Genomic DNA, 26,889 nt, shown 5'->3' with positions numbered 1-26,889 from the left:
GTGAAGATTCGCGGTATCTATTCACTAGTGAAGAAAAGACACTCTGTATAGTTGTACAGAGATAAGTGTAGTAGCTCTCACACAGTCTGATCCTTTGCACATTTGCTCAGAAATAAATCCCTTGGAGTTTGATGGAGCTCCCGCCCAAGTAACTGTGCATAGATTGACAGAGTTATTATTTCTCATGTTCCAGGATGGAACCTTTATTCATACAGGTCCTATGATAGAGCCCTAGGCGTCTTTCTCCGCAGCTTCCTGAGATGGAAAGCGGGACCAGAGCCACCATTCAGTAGAGACGGTGGAGAGCATTGATCAACCCTGTGTTAATAGTCTACTCCAGTGGTTCCCAATTGGGGGTCCGCGTAACCCACCCAGGGGGTCCATGGCACCATTCACATATTCACCATTCATTTCTGGAGTCCACTGACAACAAATTCCTACCAGAAGTAAAATATAACATCACTGAGCACTTGCGTGATTTAGCGACTAGCTTCAGAGATTACTTCCCTGCACCTAATCCTGAAAACTCATGGATAAGGAATCCTTTTGAATGTGGTGACGTACAACTAACAACTCTATCTGCGGAAGAGCAAGATGCACTTGTTGACGTGACTTGTGATGGTTCATTGAAATCATTTTTCAAAGAATATAGACTGGACCAATTCTGGGTGACGGTTTTTCCTGATTATAAGAAGTTAGGTGAAAAAGCTTTGAAACATCTAGTTCCCTTTTGTTCCACATATCTTTGTGAACAAACATTTTCGAATTTTGTTATATGAAGAACAAGCATAGAAATCGGCTCGATGTTGATCCAGATTTGAGATTAAAAGTAGGAAATACTGAACTGGATGTGGAAGGGATTGTTTGGGACAAAAAGAGGCATGATTTTCCCCATCACATTTAGGTTTAGTAGCTGCTAGACAAGTCATAATTTGTTCAATTGTAAACTAGACGTTAGTAAAATTAAATTGCCTTTATATTCCTAACTAAATCATTGTCATTTTTGCGTGGTAATATCACAATTTTTATGGTCTGTTTTTCAGTATACCTAAAATCCTTTGCTTATTAGGGGCTACCCCTTATTTTCTCCAAAAAAATTGCTTCGCACAGGTAACTACCATAGAGATAACAAATTCTTCCAAAGTAGGGGGTCCATGGCTTGGCATTTGAAAACCATGGGTTCGGCAGTACTTAGCTAATTGGGAACCACTCGTCTACTCCATGGATGACTATTAGCATGTTGCTTTGGGGGTACCCCAATGTGACATGCTAATAGTCATCTGTGGAGTGAACTATTAACACAGGGTTGTCTATTGCGTCATCCAAACGTGTCCCTATGTGATGAGTAGGAATACTTATCATTTTTGGAGGACTTTCAGCTTTTGTATGGTAATTCTTACTACTTCCATTCTCAATGGTGATAATTATTCCAATTTTACAGTTCGAGAAATGCAAGCCAAGCATCAGAACCAAATCACTTGGTAAAGGAGTATGCTAGTCATACAGAACCCTTTTTGTCACCACTTGAGCTTCAACATCTCCAGCTTTGATCAGAGGAACTTGATTTCTAGGCTGCTCTTCCTGATGTGTGCCTTTTTTGCTCTTTTTCTTGCATCCCCTGAGACTTCTATTTTGCGCAGTTCCACTGACCTAATGCTGCTCCTCTTATTTCGGGTGGCAGCTCCCAGTTTTTTATTTTGTTTTTGTTTTTTAACAAAGTTTTTAGAACCTATAACCTGTATGAAGTATTTGCGTTTTTGTTTTTATTTTGTTAGTAACTTACAGCACAAATGCCTATACATGTCTACTTAGCAGTAAAGCCCACTGAGTTCAATAGACTGCAATTCTATGCAAATGCCCCTGGGAGTCAGTCTCACTGAATCCAATGGGACTTACTTCTGAATAAACTTACATAGGATTGCTGTGTTAGTCTGCTTCTGCTGACCAGGAAGCAGCACAAGTTAAGACCAGCTGTGCTAGATGAGACCAAAAATCTTTCTAATCCAGCATTCTGTTCCCACGGTTGCCAACCAGATGCCCATGGGAAGTCCACAAGCAAGGCTTGATTACCTCAGCACTCTCATGCTTGTGTTCCCCAGCAACCGGTATACAGAAGCAGAGTTGTCTCTAATATTGGAGGGCAAAGAGTCATGCAAGCCACTAATGGCCATGCAATGAAAATCTATGCAGAGGACTCAGACCCCTAAACAACGAAAAGCCCTGCTCTCACACACACACTGGCTTCTGGACTTTGCCTGACATTATGCACTCATTTTCAAAACCACCTAAAGGACTAGAAACTTGTTTTTGAAAAGCCAAGATTTCTAGGCTGCCAAATTCTGCATTCGCAGGGTATGATTTAAGGATACACGTAGCCCTGTTTCTTAAGAACAGCCATACATGTTAAAACTACGGAGCCAAGAAAGGAAAGCTACTAAACTGCAATCTTGTTAGAGGAAGAAAAACAGAGATGTGCGCTCTTTCCTTTCAGGGGATGGATAAGCATTGCAGTTTATTTTCCCTTCTTAGGCACTGGAAGTTGTATTTATGTTTAACAGACTCCATTTGGCATACATAAAGAAGGACAGAAGTGTGAATTATGAAAGGCCTTCAACCTCTCCAGGAAGTTGTAATAATTGAAATACTAGAGAAAATGCACTTCCTGAACAATCAGAAAAGTGAGAGGGAAGGATTCCCCCTACACACATTGGGCTATAGAAGTCTGCTTTGCTTTGACGTTTGTTGTTCATTTTGACTTTGCTTCAGGAAAATCCTGTAGCAATTGGTATGAATTCTTTTATTTACAATTATGTAATTCTGTTGGCCCTTCTGTAGCTCAGGAATGGTTTAAGAGAGCATCATACTAGTTCTGAGGTAAGTGGCAATTTGTTTACACATCTCAACGAAGTTTTAACACAATCACGTCTGCCTTACTCAGTGCTGAAGGGAATTTGCATTTTCTCCCATCTGACTAACCCTTTTTTTCTTGTATGGGTACCAGCTTTTCGAAGTACAGCATGCATTCCGACACGCTGGGGGCAGATACGTTTTAAAGAAGGGTTTAATTCAAGACAGGGTTCACCTGAACCTCTTCTCAGTCCTAGGGTAGGCACTGGAACATGTGAAGTAATTAGAATAACTGTGCCTTTGACCACAGAGTGCTTCACCTCAGCACTGACCTAAAGAAATACAACCAGTCCTCACAGATCTGGCCTTTCAAGCTAAGATTCGTGATTTCCAAGACAGACTGAAACTAGACAGATTTTTAGATATTAAATATTGGAGACAAGCTTCACCAGGGATTACTCCCATATTTCCACGGCCAGAGATCAGTCCTTGATCAGGCAATGCAATCATAAAGAGTTCATCCAAGTCTATGAAACTGCCCAACACTCCAAATTCTACAAGCGGTCCATCAAGAATGAGTTGCTAATGTCCATATTCCACATTATATCCTAAGAGGTTAAGCAACGCACAACTGTGAAGGAGGATGGTTTTAAAGTTGGTTCTTAATGTTGTGATAATGTGAGACATATCCTTTTATCTTTAAAAATGGTAGAACTCCCCCCCACACACACTTCTCTTGAAATGTACAAAGCTGTGCTGAGATGTGTGTATGTCTATACACACACCATATGTAGTTCCCTACGTATATAAAATCATAGGCTTTCATTTGAATTTATGTCAACCATATTTTTCCTCTTAAAGTGCACGTTTCCCCCCTTTTTGATCACTTGGACCGTAACAGCCTAATAATATCATATGGCTTATATCCCAAAGTGCAAGTCCCAGAATGGCTTGAGACTGAATGGATCTTATCTGGCTTCTAGTGTGACTGACTAGTTTTCTTAACATTCTGGTGCTTTTTACTTGCTTTGATCACAGCTGATTTCAGTTATCCTAAGAATAGTAGCAAGCCTTACTTTATTCTGGAGTTGGCATTGCTGAGCACCTGCTGAGGGCCCATGACCAATCTCTGGAGGCGCCTGGCCTTATTACTCCTCCTCCTTCTTGTTACTAGTGGTTTACTGACCCTCTGTGAGTGAGTGAGCAGAAAGTGCCAAGACCTCTACCTGCCTGGACTTCTCTCTCCGGGTAGGAGTGCAGATTGGGAACCCAGGGAGAGGTAGCAGGGCAACTTATGCATCACTCCAAAAGGGGGAATTGCTTTACCAAAACAGATTTGAATACATTTACATGTGCTAATGTATAGATATGGATGCAAATTTAGAATATCATGACTATAATTTAATTAGAAATAAAACACATTTTACCATAATGGGGAGGAATGTGACCAGCTGAGCTGCTCAGTTTGCTGTCCAGGTGCTAACTGTGGACAGGAGACTTCAAAGCTCCTGCTCTCCTTTCCTACAGTTCTTTATCTTTAAACTAAACTTGGACTAGACAGCCGCTCTAATACAGACTGTCTTCTGTAAAGTAGGACACATGGCCTAGGAAGGGACACATAAATGAGCTGTGATAACAGTGGTGAGGAGGAAGTGGGCCTATTCAGGGAGACACCCACTGAGAGTGCCCTGCCCATGGGCTTCCCAATACCAGGATAAAGGACTGACTGGATTCTAGGTGTATTGAACTTCCCCTTATGTTCTTGGGAAAAGAACAGTTATCCTTTACACACACCTCCTTTCTTTCTCTGTCTCTCCCAGTCACCCGAGATCAGAGGCTTTGCTAGGCCTTGGCCCAAGCAGATTCTACTTGGCTCCAAACCCCCAGCAGAAGGTTGGACTTGATGGCCTTATGGGTACCTTCCAACTCTACTACTCTACGATTCTATGATGCTACCCTGAATCTATTTACCAGCCTCTGGATCCTTTCCTCAGAGCTCTGAGTGTTCATTGGTTCCAATGAACATCTTCCCCACCCCCAGATCAATTGCCCCACAAGAGGAATTTTTCAAGGGGTCTCACAGCTGGGGACCAAAGAGTTAACCATCCCCTCCTCACTTGCTGCAACACCCACCAAAATTCTAATTGAAAAAGCTTAATTGCATGGGAGAGGGGCCTGGAAAGGGCTCATTTAAAAAACAAACACCTTATCAGCCACTCTTTTTTGCACATTTGTTTTACAAATTAATTGTAATTGAATAGGAGCTACTAATTTCGGATGACCTGGGCTGTGTGCGTGCAAATTAATTAAATAATTTATTTTATTTTATGTGCTTTGGATGGGAAATTAATTGGCTGTCTTTGCCATCTATGAAATTTAAATAAATGCTAGTAATTCTTTCTAAAGTTGCAGATCAGTGTCCTATGAGCCCGGGCCCAGAATCTTTTGAATGCCTAGCAACACCCCTGGCCGAGATTACAATTCAGAATATAAAATTCTGACTCAAAGCCTCTTGCTTGCTTATAAGGATTTACTTTGAGTAAACACATACTGGGAACAGAACTACAGCCTTAAGATTAATTTTCAACAGATATAACTGCCCTCTAAGAGCTCTGGGAATCTTTAAGTACTATTCTCAGCGTTTCTGCAGGGGAAGCCATGGCAGTTCAAAATGAGTTTAAGTTTGCATTGCTGGTGTGCTCTTAGGGCATTTTCATACCTAAATTGGTGGGTTTTTTCATGCCTTGCATTTGTAATGCAAATGTAAAACTTGTACTGATCAGAAGGCACCCTCAATCTTTTAAAAACTGTTTCCTGCTTTCTATCCTGTCTTAACAGAATTTACACGTAGCCTGAAAGGGTCTGATAAAAATGATTTTAGTGTCACACGGATATTCTCATCAGATCACTAGAACTCCCTGTACTATACTGAATGGGATATGAAGGGCGGGGGAATAAAAGGGCTAACACTCCTCCCCTCCTTACCAATTCAAACTGCAGAATTAATTTGAGCTGAGGGGATTGTTCCTCACGCCTCCCCCCTAGGGTGGCCCATTTTGAACTTTGCAAATCTTGGACAGGAAAAAACCTGCCTCAGTGCAGTGGGAAGCTAACTTGCTTTTCGGTACATGCTGTTCTCCTGTACTTAAATGACAGGGAAGTAGCTCTGTGGAAAACTGGGACCATACTTGACTCTTCCTCTTCCTGATGTGAGCGAAGTAGACTCAGTCCACTCATCCACGCAGTTTACAGGCTTCCTGCAGTCTAAATAATATCATCACAGGGCTAGGATTTCAACAGCACCATTCGTCTGTTTAAAAGGCAAACTGGCACCCTGACTTGCAAATAAATTGTTTGGATTTGTCTGCCCCCCACACTCGAAGCCTCTGCTGAACTTTGCACGCATGGATAGCAAATGCTCAAAAACTGACCAGGGGGGGGAGTTCAAATTCACTTCCTGCCTCAGATATTCCTATAGCTGGATAAACACTATGGCGTGAGATGAAAAAGCCATGAATTGAGGGGCCGTCAAATCTCAGGGTATCAAATCAAATCTCAGGATATCACAGCCCGTCAACAAGCTGTGCCAAGGGGAGGGTCAGTCTCTTTCTGGCCTCTGTCAGTTTTGCATGCAGTCATTCAATATCCTCTGATCCATCACATTTCCTCATCAATCTGTGAAATTGTTTTTCAAATGTATGAACATTCGCAGTTTAATATGAATATTTTTTTTCGTACACATTTTATCCTGAAATACACAGTCTGGCCTAGTTCTTCTACATGTATAATAAGCCATCTCTGACAAGAACATCTCTTATTTACTTGGTAAGGAAGTTATACTTGGGGCAAAACTAGATGGTATAGCAGCAGATCAAGCTGTTTAAATGTACGTCTTGCCACTAACAATATAAGGCAGGGGGTGAAGGTCCCAATTTGCAGAAGGAGCTTGTTGGTGGGGATGCTAAACCTTCTTCCTAGCTGCAGCCTGTCCCCCAGTGTCACACTTCCCTGAGCTGGGCTCCGATTCTAGAAGTCAAACTTGCTGGGAGAGATTGCATGGGAGAGTGGTAAAAGGAAACAGTAGATGGTACAAGGAAGCTTCATCTCTCTCTCTCTCTCTCTCTCTCTCTCTCTCTCTCTCACACACACACACACACACACACACACACACACACACCGGACCCTTTTGTTCTTTAAACCTGAAGCTCTCCCCTTTTACATGTAATTGGGAAAGACCGCCATTGAAAAACCATCACATCTAGTTGGGCCCCACAAGAAGACACAAAATAGACGTTTTCATTTTGTAGAGCTAGGCACCCAAGGTCATCATATGAAGAGGGTCCATGGGCTTTAAAGACTACTGCCCTTGGTACCATGAGCCTCGGGCAGGGGGCCCTTGATTAGGGTGACCATATGAAAAGGAGAACAGGGCTCCTGTATCTTTAACAGTTGTATTGAAAAGGGAATTTCTACTGTTACTTTCTACTGTTAGTTTTTCCCTACCCTGTGCCTGCTTACCCTACCCTGTACCTGTTTGCATTCTCTTCCCCTCCTTATTGTTTTACTATGATTTTATTAGATTGTAAGCCTATGCGGCAGGGTCTTGCTATTTACTGTTTTACTCTGTACAGCACCATGTACATTGATGGTGCTATATAAATAAATAATAATAATAATAATAATAATAATAATAATAATAATAATAGGTTTCATTTGTATATATGGAGAACCTGGTGAAATTCCCTCTTCATCACAACAGTTAAAGTTGCAGGTGCCCTGCCCTCTTTTAAATCTGGTCACTCTAGTATAGCTCCTGCAGCTTTAACTGGTGTGATGAAGAGGAAATTTCATCAGGTTCTCCATATATACAAATGACAACTCCTGAAATTCCCTTTTCTATGCAACTGTTAAAGATACAGGAGCCCTGTCCTCTTTTTCATATGGTCACCCTACCCTTGATGGGGTCTGATCAACTAACATGTTGATTAATTTTCTCATGTGTAGAAGCTTCATTCCCAGGCAGGACTATCCCTATCATTAGGCAGGGTGAGACAGCCACCACAGGCAATGGATGCTGGGGAGTAGGGTGGTAGTAACCACCCCTCCCACTCTCCCTGACCCCCCTAATCCAGTCTGCTTCCCTCAGATGCAGGGAGGATGCTGCCCCATCACCAGATTTAACTGCCAATTTGGTTGGAGTCTGGGCACTCTCTTTTCTTTATCTCAGGCAGCAAAATATCTTGGGTTGTTCTTTTCTCAGGTTGGATGGTAGAGATTGCCGGTTCCCCAAAGAAACTCTCTGGACTCTCTCCTGAGTCCATTCCCCACTAGTTATGGGAAGCTTGGATTAGAAAGCCAAAATGGCTGTGAGCAAGAGTACACATTGACATCTTTACCCCTCCCATACTCAACAACAAGAGTGGAATCAAAGCAAAAGCAGAAATTAAGAGGACGTGCAACACTTGATTCTTTCAAATCTTTCCCAGAATGGTGACCTTACTGTAAACAGCTGATGCAAGTTTGCACCACATCCTATCTCATGTCTCTGCTTCTAAGGATCCAATTCCAAATTTTGTCAGAGGCAAATACTAACTTTCCCTCAGTGTTTTTCATGGTCATCACCACCTTCATGCCCTGTTTGTGAACTTCCAAAGGCATCTGGCTGGCTGCCATTGAAAACAGGATGCCAAGCTAGATGGCACTTGGTCTTATCCAGCAAAGCAATTCTTCTTTTCTTAGAGAATAGCAAAGTGACACCCTAGGTAATAAAGTGCTCCATTCGCTCACCTCGGAGAATGAAGCCCATGCAACTTTTCTTCAAACGCTTCTGTGAAACGCTTCAGCTTTGTGGGCCTGATCAGTTTGTGTCTGCACTATGATTCATGCCAGGAGAATCATAGCAGGGAGAAATATAGCTTTGTTTTCCCCACACACACCCGCCCACACTTTTTTTAAAAGCTACAATGGGACATGGCATGTGGCAACGGCAATTTATAGTCTGAATTGTCCTTGCTCCAACAGCATCTACCCAACCTGATATACCTAACCAGTCCTGAGCATGCCATACACAGATAAACACTGGACATCGACACACCAGTATTTATTACAATTTCTAAACCACATCATCCTTCAAGCTTGGCTTCAGGCTCTTTACAAGCAGGTAGCAACACTTTAAAAACACAACACAATAAAACCAGCAAGTTAAGAAAACTAAACTATAAAATGCTATATATGAAAACCAGAGTATAACCGATGCACACCAGTTTAACAAAAATGTGATATTAAGCATTTCCGGGAAAGGCTTGAGAGTTTGATGATTCTCCAGTGACAAAGGATTTGCAAAGTTGTAAGGCAGCCACCAGGAACATCTCTCAATACTCCCTTACTTTTTGGACTTGATGAGCAGAGCCATGGAAATGCTTTTGGTTGACTGAGGTATAACAAAAGGGAGGAGATGGGAGAGATGGTCTTAGGGCTGATCACAGGACTGACCTGCGGGGCTTGTTCAGAGATGGTTTAATGAAAGCAAACTGAATATAACGTTTTCTGCTGCTGTGTTCTGATTTTGCTTGCTGTTCTGACTTGTATATTTTCTTATCATGATTTCATCTTTTCTACTTTTCACATTTATTTCCCATCCTGCATTTGGTAACTGCCCTGGACAATATATTTGGAAAGTTGGGATAGCCATTAAAAAATAATAATAGAACAACTTCATTCAGTTTACATCCAGTTGTTTTTAGCATCCCACCATACATTGCTGTTTCTGTGGACTTCAAATGCTTATAAAAGGTCCATAACTGTAGTGACTGAGGCACATTTATGCACAGTTTCCGGAAGTTAAGCCTCACTGGACTAGAGTAAAACTTACTTCTGAATAAATAGGGACTGTATATATATTATTCACAAAGTGATCTCTGCAATTATTCCTCTCTACCTTCTTCACTGACCCTAACCTTTTGCCTCCTAGATAATCAATGTGCCTCAAACCTGAAGTGGTGGTGCCATTCATATGATGGGTGAGTTTCTATCACCATAATTGCATTCATGGTCCTCTTTGCTAAATTTACAACAACAATGCTGGTGAATACCAATTGTGGCTTTGCTGATTGTGGTCCACGTGTCCTGTTCACGTGCAACGTGGATGATCTCAATAAACAAAGTCTTCCACGTGGCGTCAGGAAAACGGGGGCATTGAACAATTAGATGTACTTGGAAGACTTTAAAAACAGAATACCACCTTGAGTAGAATTCAAGGTGAATTTGCCTCTGTTATCCAAATGCCAGTTTTAAAAGGACAGAAACAACAACAACGAACAAAAGGAGTTGGCAGAAACCACTAAGTGAATTACAGCTTAGCATTTTCACTGTAGGTATCTTTAATCCTCTCTATTATTCTTACATGCTTGCAAAGATTATTAGATAATCTCCCATCAACAAATTTCTTTTCACTTAGAGAGAACGGCATACTTGTTTGATTGTGCCTATTACAGGCTAACTGTCCAAATTTTCTCAATGTGCACTGCAAGGTCTGCAATGAGGTTTCTGAAACAACATCCAGTTTTAGGCCACCTCAGGACAGGCAAAGCTTTAAACCAAGGGCAATGGAAGGTATGTAAACATGAACCCAGACCACCTCTGGAAAACCCTCTCTCCCTCTTTCCTCCTAAAACATATGGCTTGTGGGCATAACTTCCAGGGATTGGAGGAGGGACGTATTCACTAGGCCAGATACAGCCTTGAGTCACCTACTCCTGCTCCAAATGGTTTTTGACTTGGTAAATAACCCACACATGTAATCCATTTCTTTAGGTAAGCAAACCGCTACTACCTCCAAATGCTTTAAGGGAAGGGCCAACCCAACCCGTGACGATGTTGCTATTTCGACACTTAAGACTATCTTATCCCATAAGCAGTCACTATGAAAACCAACAGCGATACTGTTATCAATTTCAAGGTAGTTGAGTCAGCACAATACTGTTCAATGTATTGAAAGCAACAATCCACTTATTCCTGAGTAGTCCCGACAAGCGCAACAGCACACCAAAGGATTGCAGTTATGGTGGCCATGTGTCCTACTTTACAGAGGACAGTCCTCTACTTGAAAGGCTGTCCAGTCCAAGTCTGTTTTAAAGTCAAAGAACCAGAAAGAAAGAAAGAAAGAAGAGAAGGACCTTGAAATTGCCCATCAACAGTTAGTATCTTGATAGCAGATTGAGAAGGCATACAGCTCACCTAGTCACAGTATTTCCAATTATCTGTATTAAAATTATAGCAATGGTTTCTAAATGAACATCTATAACATAAATTCGCATATGCAAATGTTATGCAGATCTGCATCCTCTTTTGTCCCCCTCTTTAGTGATGCATGTTCTCTTTTTTGAAGATGTGTATGTGGCCACTCGAATTGCATGCAGGTTAATCCATAACTCAGTTAAACTACTGAATATAGATTTCAGTCTCATAGTCCCTCAATCCTAAACAAGAATCAGAAATTCTTAAACAGACTTAAGCACACATAACTACAAGCCTGACTATAGCCATAATGTACCAGAAAACAACACTGAAAACAAAAGCATTAACACCCAGGCAAACATGTTTAGAATCTGGGTGTAAATCTCATAAAATTCAAGTACTCTTTCTTATGGATGAGGATGTATGAAAACAGGTTTTGATAGACTTGAGCCCTAAATTAAATTGGTATAAAACAGTGTATCTTCAAAAATAAAAAAAATGTTCCTTATGTAGACAGCCTGTGGGTGCACGTGCATGTGTAAAAGCAATGCTGTTTTAAAACTTTTAAAATATAAGGCACTTTAAGAAGACTGGGAGGGCTTTGTTTAAAAAGATTTTAAATAGTTGTATTACACTTGTTTGACTATATAATAGTCCTACAGTGTTTCTTCCCAGTAGAATATAACCAGGTACAGTAAAACATGATTTTGGTAATGCAAAGCAGGCAAAAGTCCCTCTAGTAATCTAATTCTGGCATGAACACTAAAGATGCATTTGATATTTTCACCATTCTCCATCATATGAAGAAATGTTGTGTTATGTAAGTACATATATAAAACATATGTTTCTAATATCTAAGATGTAACATACCCCCGACTGGGTTTCTGAAACTAGTTAATGGTCTAGTTTATGCTTACAGAACTTTCTGCTATCTTTTAAAAGTTGACTTTGCTATAGTTGTTGAAGTGCAATCATAAGCTTGTTTACTCATACGCAAGTCCTGCTGCATTCAATAAGACTTACTCCCTAGTAAGAGCATTTAGAATTGCACACTGACCTGGGAGTAAGCCTCATGAAATTCAGTGGGTCTGACTTCCAAGTAGATAAGCAGATACTCAGGCTATACAACATTTTTTTACTGTAATTAAATGTTCTCTTTTCAACGGAGTTTGGTCTCAGTACTTTTGCATGTAAACTTCTGTATTTTTAAGATCAACCTCACACATACCCTGTAACATGTGCTGCGTGAGAACAGGTACACTTGTTTTACGGCTAATAAAAAAAGCCCATTGTACTGATGTACTGCACAACCAGTATGAGCTGCCTTCTTCTATGAGGTATGGTGACTGCTTTACTTCCCCTGAGAATTCTGGAAATCTCAACAAATATATACTTCACTATGACCAAGAAAGCAAGTATTTTTAAATTCAGATACCTTAAATCTGTACTTTCTCACTATGCTACACAAATCCAGCTCTTCAATACTATAATTTTTCAGATCTCAACATTCACTATATACTAATAAAGTTGTTGCATTAATTATTATTTTTTTAAAAAAACACTTCCATTCTATCAGCCACATAGAGCTATGTGAAGTATACATTCCTACATAAGATACAAATTTATTCCAGACCAACCGCTGGTACATGCTAAGAAAACATGCACTGAACATAATGATGCTACTGGAAAGTATACAAAGATGCACACAGATATGTCCTGAACCACAGTAATACACACATGGATTGATTCCTCTTCAGCCTCAGAATAAAATAAATACATAAAAAAAAGCTCCTAACAGTTTTGTTTAAGCTGTTACCAGCTCCAAAATTATTTTAGATGGGAAAATGCATTTCATCGAAACATAAGATGACAAGATCCCTTAAAGTATACCGTAAGGAATGCTGGTACCCTGGTGCAGAGAATAAACAACAAATATAGCAACCAATTGCACAGTATTTGGAATTCATTATTTGTGAACATCTTGAATTACATACTTTTAAGACTTATTAGACATGACAGGACATAATAGGACAGAGCTGGGAAATTCTAGATCAACTTTACTGGGGGAGGGGGGAGAGGAATCTATCCCCATCCAGTCTTAAAAGTCCTGCTCTACTTCCAATCAAATGAAATATGAGTTGCTCTCTGCATACATGTTTTGACTGCATCCCATTATTCTTGAGTTGTTCATCTTACTAGGGCTTATTTATATGGTTATAAGAAGGAACCCAGACCTTTGTAAAGTTGATCCAGAGTGATGAAATCTGACCGTAGACAAGAAAATGGGTGTGACAGTGGAAGAAGGGAAGCGAAGAACTTTGACAAATAAAAAGAAAGGCTTAAACTCACAGACAACAACAAAAATGTTTTTCTTTCTCTGTGTGTTAACTGACAATGTCTCTGCTAATCATTGTGGCTCGATTATAGAGGTGGGCTGAAACCCTCATCTCCAGCAGCCTACGGCTCATGCCTGCCTTTCAGTTTTGCCTTCAGCACTCTAAAGGTGGGTTTGGCCTTGGCTCACCATATTGACAGCAACTACTTTTCCCCACCCCAGATCATGTACCGCATTTGCTTGTGAATTTTACAGGTGATTTGAGGTAATTCGAGGTTAACGCAGTGGCTGCTTATCAAGTATCTCTGTTCCTGGTCTCAGTAGAGTATATCTCGGTCAGTGGGGGCGTTCATTATGTGATGAGTAGGACTAATTCACTAGTTGGCAGACCTTATTCCTTATGGAGAATAGAATGAAACAACAGATCTGGTAAATGGTTCCAGTCAGCTATTTTAGCCTTGTGTTTAGCACAGCTTGCTTATATCTAAGCTTCCTTGGGCTCTCCTGAAATACAACTTAATCTCTCTCTAACCTGTCTGCCAATTCAGATGTGTTTTCTCCACTCTAATGCGTCCTTAACAGATAGGGTTTTGCTTCAGTTTTTGTTTGTTTGTTTTGAGTTTGGGACTACCTAGAATCCAGGCGAACACACACCAATACATATACACACCCTTTCCAAATGTTACAACTCGATATCTATGCACACATTTGGACACATAATATCAATTTCACAGTTTGGTTTGTCTTAGTTTGCTCTTGCCCCTCCCAGATTTGAGCTAACATAATAGAGAAAGGGAAATTAGCTACAGGGAAAGTACCTGAGTTGCACCTCAGTTTTAAGGCTTGAGGCGGTATTCAACATGTACCCTGACTCTAAACATATTTACTTGGAAGTAAAAGGACTTAATTACAATGATGTGTTTAGGATATAATACTTGGTGGGTTGCAGTCCATCTATTTAATATTAGAATATGTATGCATAATTGCTGACCATGGACAGAGATATGAATAACTGTCAATCTAATTTTCTCCCTCCCTACATATCTTTTGCAACATACAATGTAAAGGGGCAACTGGATTCTCATTTAAAGAGTTGAAGAATGATCAGTTATTAAAATATGGAGCTGTAAATGGCACAGGATGGTGCAAAAATAAATACATCTCCGCTGAATTTTTTAAAAAGTTGTTGGCAGGAGTACAGGTGCCGTTAACAAATGTGAAAAATGTAAACATTTAAAAAGTAACAAGTTCTATGATATTCATTCCAAATTGTGTGCATACATTGGAGTGACTATTGCATATTCTAAATGTGTTTCAGTCTGACATATGTTTTGTTATTTTTAGAACATTATCAAGATGCAGGCCCTAAGCCATTTCTCCCCTTAAATCCATTTGGATTTATTTACTATATTTACTTTTTTTTCCCCAAGCCAAGCTTTACTATATGTAAAAATAAATTGAGCACAACACTGTCGTTTCCTTTCTGCAACCGGCTGCACAATCTCAGGATGGATCATTTTTCTCTACCAACCAGACTGCAACTTTCAGAATGTATATTTCATTTGCTAATGGCCTTTATTGCTTCTTTACTTGAACCATGTGGTCGGCAAGAAAACCGATAGGGCCCAATTCTTCTGTTTGTGCAACCTTCTTCTATGCTTTTAGTATGATGGCCTTAAGAGTTCAGTGCTTTAAAAAAAAATCTGACCACAATTTTTTAAAAAATGTTGCTTCTGTTATTTTGCTCTGTAAATTTGTGAAATGCTGCCAATGGCAGAACATATAACACTGACTATACTGACAGAATTTGATTGAAAAAAAATTGCTTTTAATTGAATCTGTGTGTGTACTTGTGATTTTTTTTGTTTTGTTTTGTTTTACCCTGTCATGTCAAGACAATTAAATCAACTAAGAGTAACCTTTAAAGCCCACCTACCTAATTTACAGCATAATCCTAGGCATGTCTACTCAGAAGTAAGTCCCAGTGAGTTTAATGGTGCTTCTTCCAGATAAACATGTGCAGGATTGTAGCCTTCATTAATGATTTGATTAAAAAAGGTGTGGGGTAATTGTTGCTATCAACAGTGATGCTGTTATTAATATTAAAACTATAAATGGGATTCATTGTCCACTACTCTGGAAGCTTTAAAAAAATCAACGAACCCTCTATTTTTAACTAAACCCCATTAATTAAAAAACATGGCATTATCGCATATATTTTATATTCACAACTCAAACATAACCTTTGAAGAGGGGGTGCAGGGACAAATAAGACAACGTTATAATATTCCAAAGTAAAAAAAAACACCTTTCAGTAATTTCTCTGGCTCCATTCCAGAAGTTTTTTAAAGGAGCAAATGTAATTAACTTCTCATTCCGATACAGATTGAAATGTCTAATACTGCTGTACACCGTGAAGGGGGGAAATGGAAAATGTGTAAAAATATGCAATATTGGGGAAATATGCTGTAATACTGATAGGCAGAAGATATTTAGAGCATGTTTAAGAAGATATGTTCACCTTTCTACACTGAGATTTGTACCAAATAGCATTTCACAAGGTTTAAATTAAGAAGTAGATACCATATTTTACCCAGAAAATTAGCTTGAAGACATTAGAAATAAAGGAACATTCACTTCAGATGTGCATGGATAATATAAAGAGCATGCCTCATTCTTGACATAAAAGGTATGGAAAGGATAATAAAGTGGACAAAAATTAGGGAAGACTTATCTGCTGTTGCTGGTTAAAAAATAACAACTGCCACCTCTGTTCTGATATTCACATCTGTGCTTTTTCCGTAACAGCAAATAGACCACACCATCTACTTGAGGTTGGCTGCTATTTTGTTTTTCTCCCAAGGATATCATAAAGCTCTTAAAAGTAAGCCCAGAAAATGTTCACTACATACCTGATCGCTTATTTGACATACAACAAGGTTGGGCTGATTATAGCATCCAGCAAATCTGATATACTTCAACCAGTTTCCTACATCTGGCTGACTGGCATCAATGCAGAATTTCACATTGTAATACTCATCCAAGATCTAGAAAGAAAAGAATACAAAATAATAAATTGTTTTTGTCTGGTTGGGCTGCACTAATGAAAAAATAAATCACAGCTCTTCAGATAAACAAGTGGAGAACGGCTCAAGCCTGTTTTATACCACAATATGTTTCTTCAGTAGACTTCACAAAAAATGATTAGATCAAACAAGGCCAGTAATTAAAGGAGCAATCAATCTGTTGTAAGGACATTCCCCCAAACATGTTCGTCTGTGATAACAATGTTGTGGAATAATCACTATAAGAACATTTTAATGAAGTAAATGTGTTGCTTCCCTGACATACATAAGGGAATAGTCATGATTTTTATCATTTTTATGAAATTTTGACTTTTTTATTGGCAAACAATAAATACAAAACTGATTTCCCCCGCACACATGGTATTGAACTTTATCATTTTGTATTTAATGAAGCCTTCCCCCTCCAAAATACTACTCACTAAATAAAGTTTAGGTTTTGAAGAATTATTTTTTTCCTAGCATTCCGCATGGTATGCAATGCTCAAATCATTTCCTTTTAATCAAAGCAAATTGCAGGATTTGGCTAATAATAGGGCCTCTTTTATGCCACACCAAAGAAAATAAATGCAATAAAAATGTAAACACTTGTTCAAAACGTAGCTATGTTTGGCACATGCCCCTAAATGGTTTCAGATATGTGGATAATAAACAAACCTAATGTGATTGCTACGGGTTATGTTAGAAATAATGTGCTATAAGAATAATATTATGATAAATGGCTAATTATTATAATGTGATATCACAATTTGTGTGCAGGCCTAACCTGAGATTTCAGCCAAGCATGTAAAAAAAAAAAAAAAAAATTCAAGATTTCCCTGTCTGGGGTATTTTGTATGGAAAACATGTTAACCACTTGTCAGCAGAAAGTTGCAAAAAGCAAAACAAAAACAAGTTTGTGTGAAAAGGACAGAAAAAGGCAGAATATGCAAAGAAAGAATTTGAACACATGTTCAGTTCCACAGCAGTTCTGGTCCCCAAATCGAATATCTTAAGAATCCTGGTATTGTTTAGCATTTTAGTTAATAAAAACCTAAAGGACTTTTCCTATCAAAGACTGAACAAATCTCGTCTATCAGCTCCAATTCAGAATGAACCTGGTGGAAAAGCTACTTTATCGGGTCCACCTGAAGGTTAAAGTCAAAAGTTGGAGGGCACATTTCCATAGCCCCAGAGCAGTTTTAGCAAAGAGCTCAGGTAATCACCCAGAAATAGTTTTAGATCATTAACTCTCCACAAACTTCAAGCGGAAAAAGCAGAGGGCACAAGGCAAGAGGTACTAAGAAGGTGCCTCTTGTATGTTTTGTTAACCAGCAGGCATTTACAGCAACAAGGGTGCCACCAATTTTGCTTGGCTTTTATTTTATTTTTTAATGCATGCACCAAAAAGGGAGACTTTGCTATCGAGATTGCCGGGGGGGGGGGGGGGCACCACTTCAAAGTCAATTTCACCAGGCAAACTAAGTGTTGGAATCTTTACACATGGAATTGTGTACATTCCAGGCAAACATTTCCGCTGCACACGGAAAGAGAAGTTGACTTCTGAGTTTCCAGAGCAAAACTGACTCCCACATCCCAGAGGATAAAACCAACCTTGACCCCCCCCCAACCTCACCTCATCACCTGAGACTCCGATGGGGTCATCCAGAAGAAAACAAATAAAATAAAAACCAGTCCTTTCTGTGATGATACCTAGCTGACGAACATTTGTTTCAAAACCAGTGTCCTTCCTTTAGTTTTTTTTTTTTTTTTTTTTAAATGCCATTAAGATCTGGCAAAGGGCAAAGAAACAGAAGGGGACACTTGAATAAAAGGGAGGGTCAACCTTTTGTCCTTTGGGCCCTTTCCTTAAAAGGAGAGGGATCAGGCCCTGAAGTGAAGACGAGACCAGTTTTCAAGCCTTTATCCTTCCTTATACACACACCCTCTGACCCCCTGCTCTTCCCACAAATTTATTAAGAGATCCAACTCTTCAAATCTCCACTCAAGGTTCAGAAGGTATATTAATCAAGTGAACTCCGGAAAATGAGGAGGGGGGGGAGGCACGTGGAGAGCAAAGGGGAAAAGCTTTCCAGTTCCAGACCTAATTCCTTTATATAATTCGTTTTCGTGTTGACTTCCTTTCGATTCCAACTGTCACCGATGAATTAATCCAGCAATTGAAGTGTAAAGTTCAAGTCCAGGGACTGGAGTTTGTTTGTTTCCTTTTTTCTTTTCAGTCGTTGTGTTTGAACATTTTGCTGCACTTTCGCTGGAAAAGTAAAACTTCTTGGGCTTAAAATCGTTCACTTTCCCAGACTCTCTCCTATCCAATCTGATGTGAGTGATTGATTTTCTTTTGTTATTGTTGTTGTGGCATATGCTAGTCTAGCAGCTAGACGTAACTCATGTCGATTCTCTATTTTAAGAAGAAAAAGGGAATAAAAAATCCCGTATTCTATCCAGAGGATTGAATAAGGTAGAAATATAATTGTGACCTTCCTCCTCCTCAAATATACCGTAAGAAAAATTTAAAGCATATATATATATATATATATATATATATATATATATATATTAAAAAGTCCTACAAATGTTCCAAGAACCGCATATCATTTCTTCTGTTTTACGTTTCATTCATTTACTTTCAGAATTATTGCAGTAATAGTAACAAAATCTGCGAATGCAAATACCTATTCTCTTTCTCTTTCCACACACACACACACACACATTACTGAAGCAATTTGGGCAAAGGAGTCTTTACCTGCGCCCAAATCTCCCGGGTTTACTTACTTGGGCAAGAATCGGATTTGGGTAAGTTACACCTTTCCTGGGACAGATGGACAGGCACCCCCCCACCCCCCGCAATCTCAGACTCGCATCTATCACTGCCCCCCCCCGCCACCGCCACAGCCCCAGAGACAGACGCCAACAAGCCACAAATGAGAGGGGGGGGGGGGAGAGAGAAAGATTTCAGTATTTTCCCCCTCTGCTTCTTTAAATGAAATCTACAAAGGGCGCCGGAGAAGGTGCCCAGGAAGAGAAGCAAGAGAAGAAGGGAGACAGGCGAGGGCGATAGTGCCGGGGCCACATGGAAACACACTTTTTTGTTATGACTAGTTGGCTCGAGCAATCGTCTGGCAACGGCTCCTCTTACCTTGCCCAGCTCAGATCACCAGGTCCGCTGCTTCCCCCAAACCCTTCCTTTCGCGGCGGGGGGTGGGTGTAGGGGTGGGTGGGGGGAGAAATGTTGAAAAGTTGGGGTGGGGTGCAAAATTTAATAAAATAAAATAATAATGACAATCAATCCTTCAGGCAGCAGTTGTCAGCAACATCTCAAGAGGACCCCCCCACTCTCGCCTTTACACTCACTCACCCACCTACCCACGCACACGCACACACGCGCACACACACACCCAACGCTCTTTCGCCGCCGCCGCCGCTCTCCAAAGAAGAGGGTCTGTGAAACCCGGTGGAGTCCCGCAGGCTCCGCTTCCTGACTTGCCTCCTGGAGCGTCCGATTTCCTTCTCCGGCATTTGTTGGGGGGAAACTTTTCTTCTCCTCGTCTGAAAACTTCTCAGGGTCCTTGCGCGGGGTGGAGGGGGGGGGAAGCGTTACTGAGGTAGGTGGGGGGGCGGCGGCGGCGGTATTCAATAAGAAAGAGGATCTTCAGAAGGGGGGTGGTGATGGATGTGGTGGTAAGGAGGAGGAGGAGGAGGATGCCGTGGGGCGTGGACGAGAAGACGCGCGGCGATTGCTTTAATTGTCCCCATTGATTCTGAACTGGCGTGTTAATTTCTTCCCATCGCCTTGCTTGCCCTCCGGGCTGCTTGGGGGGTTGCGGGCGTGTGTGAGTGTGTGTTGCGTCAAGAAAGTTATCGCAGGGGAGGGAGGGAACGAGAGAGAGAGAGAGAAAATAACTTCCTTTTCACTTCTTTGCCGCTCGATCACAAGGGAGGAGAAAAGTGTGTGTGTGTGTGTGAGAGAAAGAGAGAAGGAGAAGGAAGAGGAAAGTTGCACAAACCCCCCCCTCCCCACGCGGCACACCTCTTCAAAGCTTGTCCTAAGAGCCTCTTTCCCAATCGTAGACCCTCTGGGGAGAGAAACACCCCCACCCCGAAATCCCTGCGCCCCCTTCCTCCTCCTCCCCCGCCCCTCTCTTTGCAACCCTCAACCGACAGGCGTTTCTGTTTCATGAACTGTCTGTCTCTTTAATGAGAAGGAGCTCTCCGGCCAGCCACAGAGAGGAGGAGGAGGAGGCGGTGGCGAGGGAGGGAGGGAGTCAAGAGTGTGGGATGGAGGGATGGATTGGGAGGGGAGCAGAAGAAGAGGTATCTCTTCCCCTCCCCACCTCTTTGCCTACACAAGCGATCGGAAGCCAGACAGGCTCCTCTTTCAGTAAATTTTTAAAGTGACAGCAGCCTCCTCTGGCGAGAGAGGTCACAAGAAGGTCGCCCAGACAGAAGTCCTCGCCCGGCAGACTGATTACGGATGCGCCCATCCCCTTTAAACATGTCAGCTTCATCCATGTAATCAGCGGCCAATAGGGAGATCTTGGATGGGAGGAATTTATTTATTTATTTTACTTCCCCAACTCTCCTTTTCTTTCGCAGAGAGAAAGCTGAAGGGGGGGGGCGCCCCATCACCACCTCTTCGCTCTCTTTCAGTGTGTTTAGAAAGTGCAGCTCCCTCTCTCCCCTCTGGAAATGTTTATTCAAGGAGAGTTTTACACAAATCGGCTGCTCTTTATTTATTTTTGCAAAGCGGCATCGGTAGCAGTCATTAAATGAGAAGAAGTTTAATTGATAACTGGGCTTGTTTGTTTGTTTACGAAAGCAAAACTGCTTGGTTAAACAGATCGCATGCGATCCAAGTATGTTTTAATAGACAGTTTTATAATGTATGTGTGCGTGCGTGCCTGGGTGTAACAATTTCCAGAGGAGTAGCCGTATTAGTTTGTCTTGCAGCAAAAATAGAAGAGACTTGTGGCATCTTAAAGATGAACACATTTATTTTGGCATAACCTTTCCTGGACCTCATATTGTGATCACCCGCGGAAGCAGGACAGATGAATAAAATCGTACACTTACTGATCGGGGCTTAATTATTTTTCCCACCTCATCAAATTGCTCTGTCCCCTTTTAACTAATGCTTCATAACATACTTTTTAAATACTGGAAAGGGAAAGCAACTCGGCTTGGTCCATAATATCACATATTAGCCTTCGGGTTTTAAGACTTTGTCGACTTCTGGTACAGGTCTTTAAATAGTTTCTAAGTTAAGTAACAACTAACCTTTGCTCATAAAAACACACAAAGCGTATACATTTTGGCATTTCCTGAGAGTTTGCTATACTCCACAACACGAGAACCACGTGTGTGTGTGTGTGTGTTTTGGAGATGGCTTTTGTATAATAAAGTAGCATTTGAAAAAGAACATTAATGTAAATACAATGGGGGAATAGAAGGGGGGATTGTACCTATTAGATTAATAAAGCTGGTCTCTCTCAATGATATTATCTTGGCTCTGGTACTTATATCGATTGGTGATGCGAAGTGGGCTAAGCAGAGCAACGTTGAACGATACCCAACGAGTTGAACTTCAGCCATGGCTGCAGTTCGCATTCAGACCCCATGACAATAAACAGGAGCTGCACGGCAGTTACAGTACACGCGTGCACGGACGTCCAAGCGCGCACGCTGGATTCTGAAAGGAGGAGGGCAGGAGGCCTGGATCATCATGTACACGTGTGGACGCACGCAACGTCCCGTTCATGTGAGCATGTACAAACAGCAGCGAGGCGAGAGCCCGCACTTCGCCTCTCGGTGCCGCTAAAGTTTTTAAAAAGAGCGGATCGGATTCTCTCATTATGAATTAGGAGGAGGAAAACGGTTGGGGGGGGGGAGGAGGATGGGGGAGATCATCAGGGGCTGGTGGGGAAAGTGACAAAAGATGATGATTAATTCGTCTCCCAGGCCTGTTATCTGTGACATTGAACTGTTATTTCAGATAATGGCTATTGTTCCAGCAAGGGAGGGGAGAGAGAGAGAGGGGAAGACAACCATCAAACCCAGCAGTTGCAAACTGGGCGTGTGGGGTGGGGGGGATGCCCCGAAAACCTTTCTCAATAACAGTTTCACAGAAGATCCGCCCCAAGGATCTCTAGGTCTCGATTTTGTTGTGCTCATAGATTTCCTGCCCCCGCTCTGTTGGGTGCCATTCTTGGTCCCTCTCTCTCTCTCTCTCTCTTTTAATTTAGCCATAAATTGGAGCAGCTCGAGCTATGAGCTGTTCTATTTTCTTCCTGTCAGGATGAGGGATTTGTTTTATGATGCATTGTGTATTAAATACAAGTAATCTGGGAAACTGATTGCTCGAGCCCACATAGGCCTGATCAGGGGTCCTGATAGGACGCTTCCTCTCTTCGCCCTGCCGCAGCCACCGCCCCCGATCCCACGCACACTCGCACCGTCTTCGCTCCTGGTAACAAAGGGAGCTGTGAAAAGGAGGAAACGCCGGTGGCGAATAAAACAACCCCCAGAAGAAGAAAGGCGGCGAGTCCTGGGGGCGGCCGGGGGGAGGGAGAGGAGAGAGAGAGAGAGGTTTGTATCAGAAAGAGGCTCTGGCTAAGCTAAAGTAGGATTTCACGAAAAGAATGGGTCGGATTCACGCACATATGTACACACCACCACCACCACGGTGCGTCCCTTTCCCTGGTTTGCAAAAAAAAAAAAAAAAAAAAGCTGCAGCGGGTAGAACTTGCAACTCTTGGCCGGTAGATGGCGTTGCGTGCTGGTGTTAAACCAACATCAGCGGCGGGCTTTTGCCTTGCAGGTACTTTTCATCCAGGCAGTGGAGCCGAGGTTGCGGCTGGCGGCTGCTGCTGAGAGTGAAAGGTCTCATCAGCTGAGAGCTGCTCCCCAGGGGTGCAATCGAGAGCCGCTCAAACCCACGGCACCTTCTTCACAGACTGCCTGCACTAGGATGCGGGTTGTACCCAAAAGGAACGTTGGAATTCACTAGCTTCCATTTCTATCCCTAGTCCCACAACAGCCCTGTGAGGTAGGTTAGGCTGAGATGATTACCATGCCAATACAGGAGGAGAGAAGGGTCTGGGTTACTGGTTTTGTCTTGCTGAGACTCTGGTCCCTCTCCATCCCTGTTTATGAGAGCCACATCACACACCGGACTTTTAGGTGTGCACTGCTGCTTTAAATGCCCCCCCCCCCAAAAAACCTGTAACATGTGAACGTGGCAAACAAATGCATCATACTTCTCAGGCAGCTGTGATTGGCTGCAGTGCCCTATTTTATATACTTGATACAAACTGAGATTTGCCTCACTGTGCTGCTTTTTGCAGCTGATCTTAGCCTTGTTTATGCAAAATAACTCCCATCGCTTGGGACTTACTTCCCAAGTAAGTATGTTCAGAATTGCAGCCTAAGGCATTCCCACATGAGACTTAAGGTAGTCCTTGCTTTACTGGTTTTTAAAAAGAATGCAAAATTTAAAGAACAGCAGAAAGGGAAGTGGTTTGATCACTAAAGAGGGGGTAGGTGCTCCAGACATTGGGGTCATCATGCCATAAGGAATACAGACAGGAACAGGATGGTGAAGATCAAAGAAGGCGCAACAGTAGGGCCACTTAAGCAGGGCACAGAGCCAGGGAGAGATGTGAAAGAAGTTAAGATGGAGAGCTTTAAACTCAGCACAAGAGCCTTGAAGATGGCACACATGTGCAAAGTGTGATAGGAAGCCAATGAAAGGGCATATAGAGTGATGTGATGTACAGCAACAGGAGAGGGTGGTGTGTTTAACAAGGGGCTCTATCAACTGGAGAGGGGGGGATTTAATCTGAAGGGGGCTAAACTACACTAATTGATAAATGTTACATGGGGATTATTCTGTGGATCTTATTCCACAGAATTCTTCGTTGTAATTAGGCTGTGGGCCACATTGACACAAAAGCATGCGCCCCTCTGGTATCCACTGCAACGTTGTATACAACAAGCATTTGAAACCAGTGCATAATTAAGAATGGCACATCCGATGTTCAAAAAGAAGGAGCAGCAAGGATGCCACTACTTTATTATTAATCACACTTGGTATCCCATCCTTCTTGCAAAGACCTTGGGGTTTGGTACCCTCGCTTCGTCTAAGAGAGGGTCTGACCCAAGATCATCCAGTGAATTTTGTAGCTGATTCAGAATTTCAACCCAGTCAAAAGTTCAGCTATTTTTGCGCTACACCCTGTTGGCATACTCTACAGTTTTCAGTATAATTCAGAAATAAAAACACTTAAAACGTATTCTACATACTAAGAGACCTCCGTCTTCACTGCATCCCATTACAGTCACTTGGATCAACTTCAGCATTCAGAAGCATTTCAGCAACGCTTGGAGGCGTTTTGCAAGATCCTTGTAGTTGTTAGTGGGGACGGGGCTGAGTTAAGCAGGGGTAGGGAACCTGCAGCTGTTGGCCTAACTACATGGGGCCCAAATTTCATGCAGCCTGCAGAGGCAGCGTGTATGCACTATATAGCCCTACAAATGTGCAAACCTCACTCACTTTTGGCTCTAGCCCCACCCACTGCCAGATCTGACCCCACCTACTGAAGCTATTACCATTACGAGAATGCGGCCCCTGACAGAAAAAAGTTCCCCACATGGGGATTAGAGAAATAAGGAGATAAATATTATTAAGGATGCAGACTGAAAGGAAGGAAGGAAGAACTTTCCATAATTCTGATAACTGTGTCATTAGGATTGGAGGCATATTTGACACTTTACTCTTACATCTAAGATACATTGGAGGAAACTATTTTATTTCAGACTATTCACCAATGAAGCCGGGAATTGTCCCCACTGACAGAGACCTGCTTTATTTGGGGTGGCCAGAATGTAGATCTCCAGATGTTTGGAACTTCAACTCCCAGAAGCCCCTGCCAGCATGGCCAATGATCAGAAGTGCTGGGAGATGAAGTCCAAAACATCTAGAGACTGACTTTTTGCCCACCCCTGTTCTACATCATCTGCTACCTGATCTATTTCACAGAAGATGGCAGGGATTAAGCCTAGGGCCTTCTAAATGCAAAGCCCCTGAGCAACAGAAGGTTTACTTCTAGAGCTCTATCTCAACAGCATTTTACCACACTGTCATCTAGCCTTGTTTACCATTTTGTCCTGCAACCCTTGCACAACGTTGTCCCTGTCCTGCAGTCATCTCTCCTCTTCCCCTCCATTTTCCATGTTTTTCTAAGGTGGGGAAAGTGTGGCATTTTTGCTCCACACACAATAGAACCTCCCTTCCATCCCTGTGTATTGCCGTCCTTGTGCTATGTTGCAGAACCTCCCTTCTTGGGGGCATCTGCATTGAAGAGCAGTCTTGCTGACAAAAGAAAAGGGCGTGCTGAGTTGCTCGAATGACCCGGCTTGTGCTGAGTTGCTCAAGTGGCTGTTCCAACCTCATTCTCATTGCTATTTCTCCCCCTCAAAAAGCAGAAATGGCACTTAATCGATCAAACGCTAAATTGTTAAAACAGTAGCCAACAAAACCAGAGCGGGGGGGGGGGGGAGGCACCTATGTCCATCACAATGTCAATCAACCAGAAGAACCAATAAACTGGAGGGGGAAGGAAAAGGGGCAGGGTGGGGCGAGCCCCCCAGGAAGTGCAAGCTGATGCAGGTGAAAAGGTAAACAAGGCAAAATAGCAAAAGAATGCATGCACATGAATGTGACCAGTGCTTGAGACGCTAATGAAACAGAGGTGGAAATTGTGGATGCATACCAGGAAAAAAAGTAGGTGTGATGGAGCTCCTAGGGTCCGCAAGAATGAGAAGTAGCTGACCACCCTCCAGAAGAGCCCACCTGCTCTGCTTATCCATGACTCTGTGTGGGTCCCTTAAGGTAATTCCTCTAAGACAATTCCTAATGTAATTCTTATGTGTGTCTCTATTGGGAGTGGTTGAATTATTTAATTACACTTGATACAACTGTGGTAGAGTTATCCACTTCCCAGCAGAGGCTGAATAGTTGGAGACAAGGCCAGAGCAGTAACTCCAACAGAGATGCAGTAGGCAGTCTCCTCTCTGGATGGCTACTTTAGGGTCACAGGAATCTTTACTTCTCTCTCTCTCTCTCTCTCTCTCTCTCTCTCTCTCTCTCTCTCTCTCACACACACACACACACACACACACACTCATTTATTTCTTATTGCACAATAGTTTCACTCTTAGCACTCTTAGAAATTTATACTAAATGTATACAAGAAAGCTTTCCCGCTCTATGGGTCTGACATCCTTTGAAATACACGACATTCCTTGAAACACAAGATAACCCTTCAAAAAAGGAAGAACCTGAAAAAAAGCAGAATTTTGATTGACACTGACCTAGTTCATCATTCGAACCAG

At 41.9% G+C, this 26,889-nt stretch overlaps 1 protein-coding gene across 2 annotated transcripts in view; it reads right to left on the bottom strand.

The window, feature by feature from the left end:
- MECOM (MDS1 and EVI1 complex locus) overlaps positions 1 to 16,460 on the bottom strand; it is an 83,981-nt gene extending 67,521 nt beyond the window's left edge. For both annotated transcript variants that reach the window (XM_063131999.1, XM_063132000.1), the window contains exon 1: positions 16,330 to 16,460. The gene's annotated coding sequence lies outside the window, so the exon portion shown is untranslated. The remainder of the gene's footprint in view (positions 1 to 16,329) is intronic.
- Positions 16,461 to 26,889: the final 10,429 nt, after the last annotated feature.

Source organism: Elgaria multicarinata, chromosome 8, assembly GCF_023053635.1.
Source record: "Elgaria multicarinata webbii isolate HBS135686 ecotype San Diego chromosome 8, rElgMul1.1.pri, whole genome shotgun sequence".
Taxonomy (NCBI): Eukaryota; Metazoa; Chordata; class Lepidosauria; order Squamata; family Anguidae; genus Elgaria; species Elgaria multicarinata.
The sequence above is the reverse complement of the archived record's forward strand: the minus strand, read 5'-3'. Positions and strand labels throughout refer to the sequence as shown.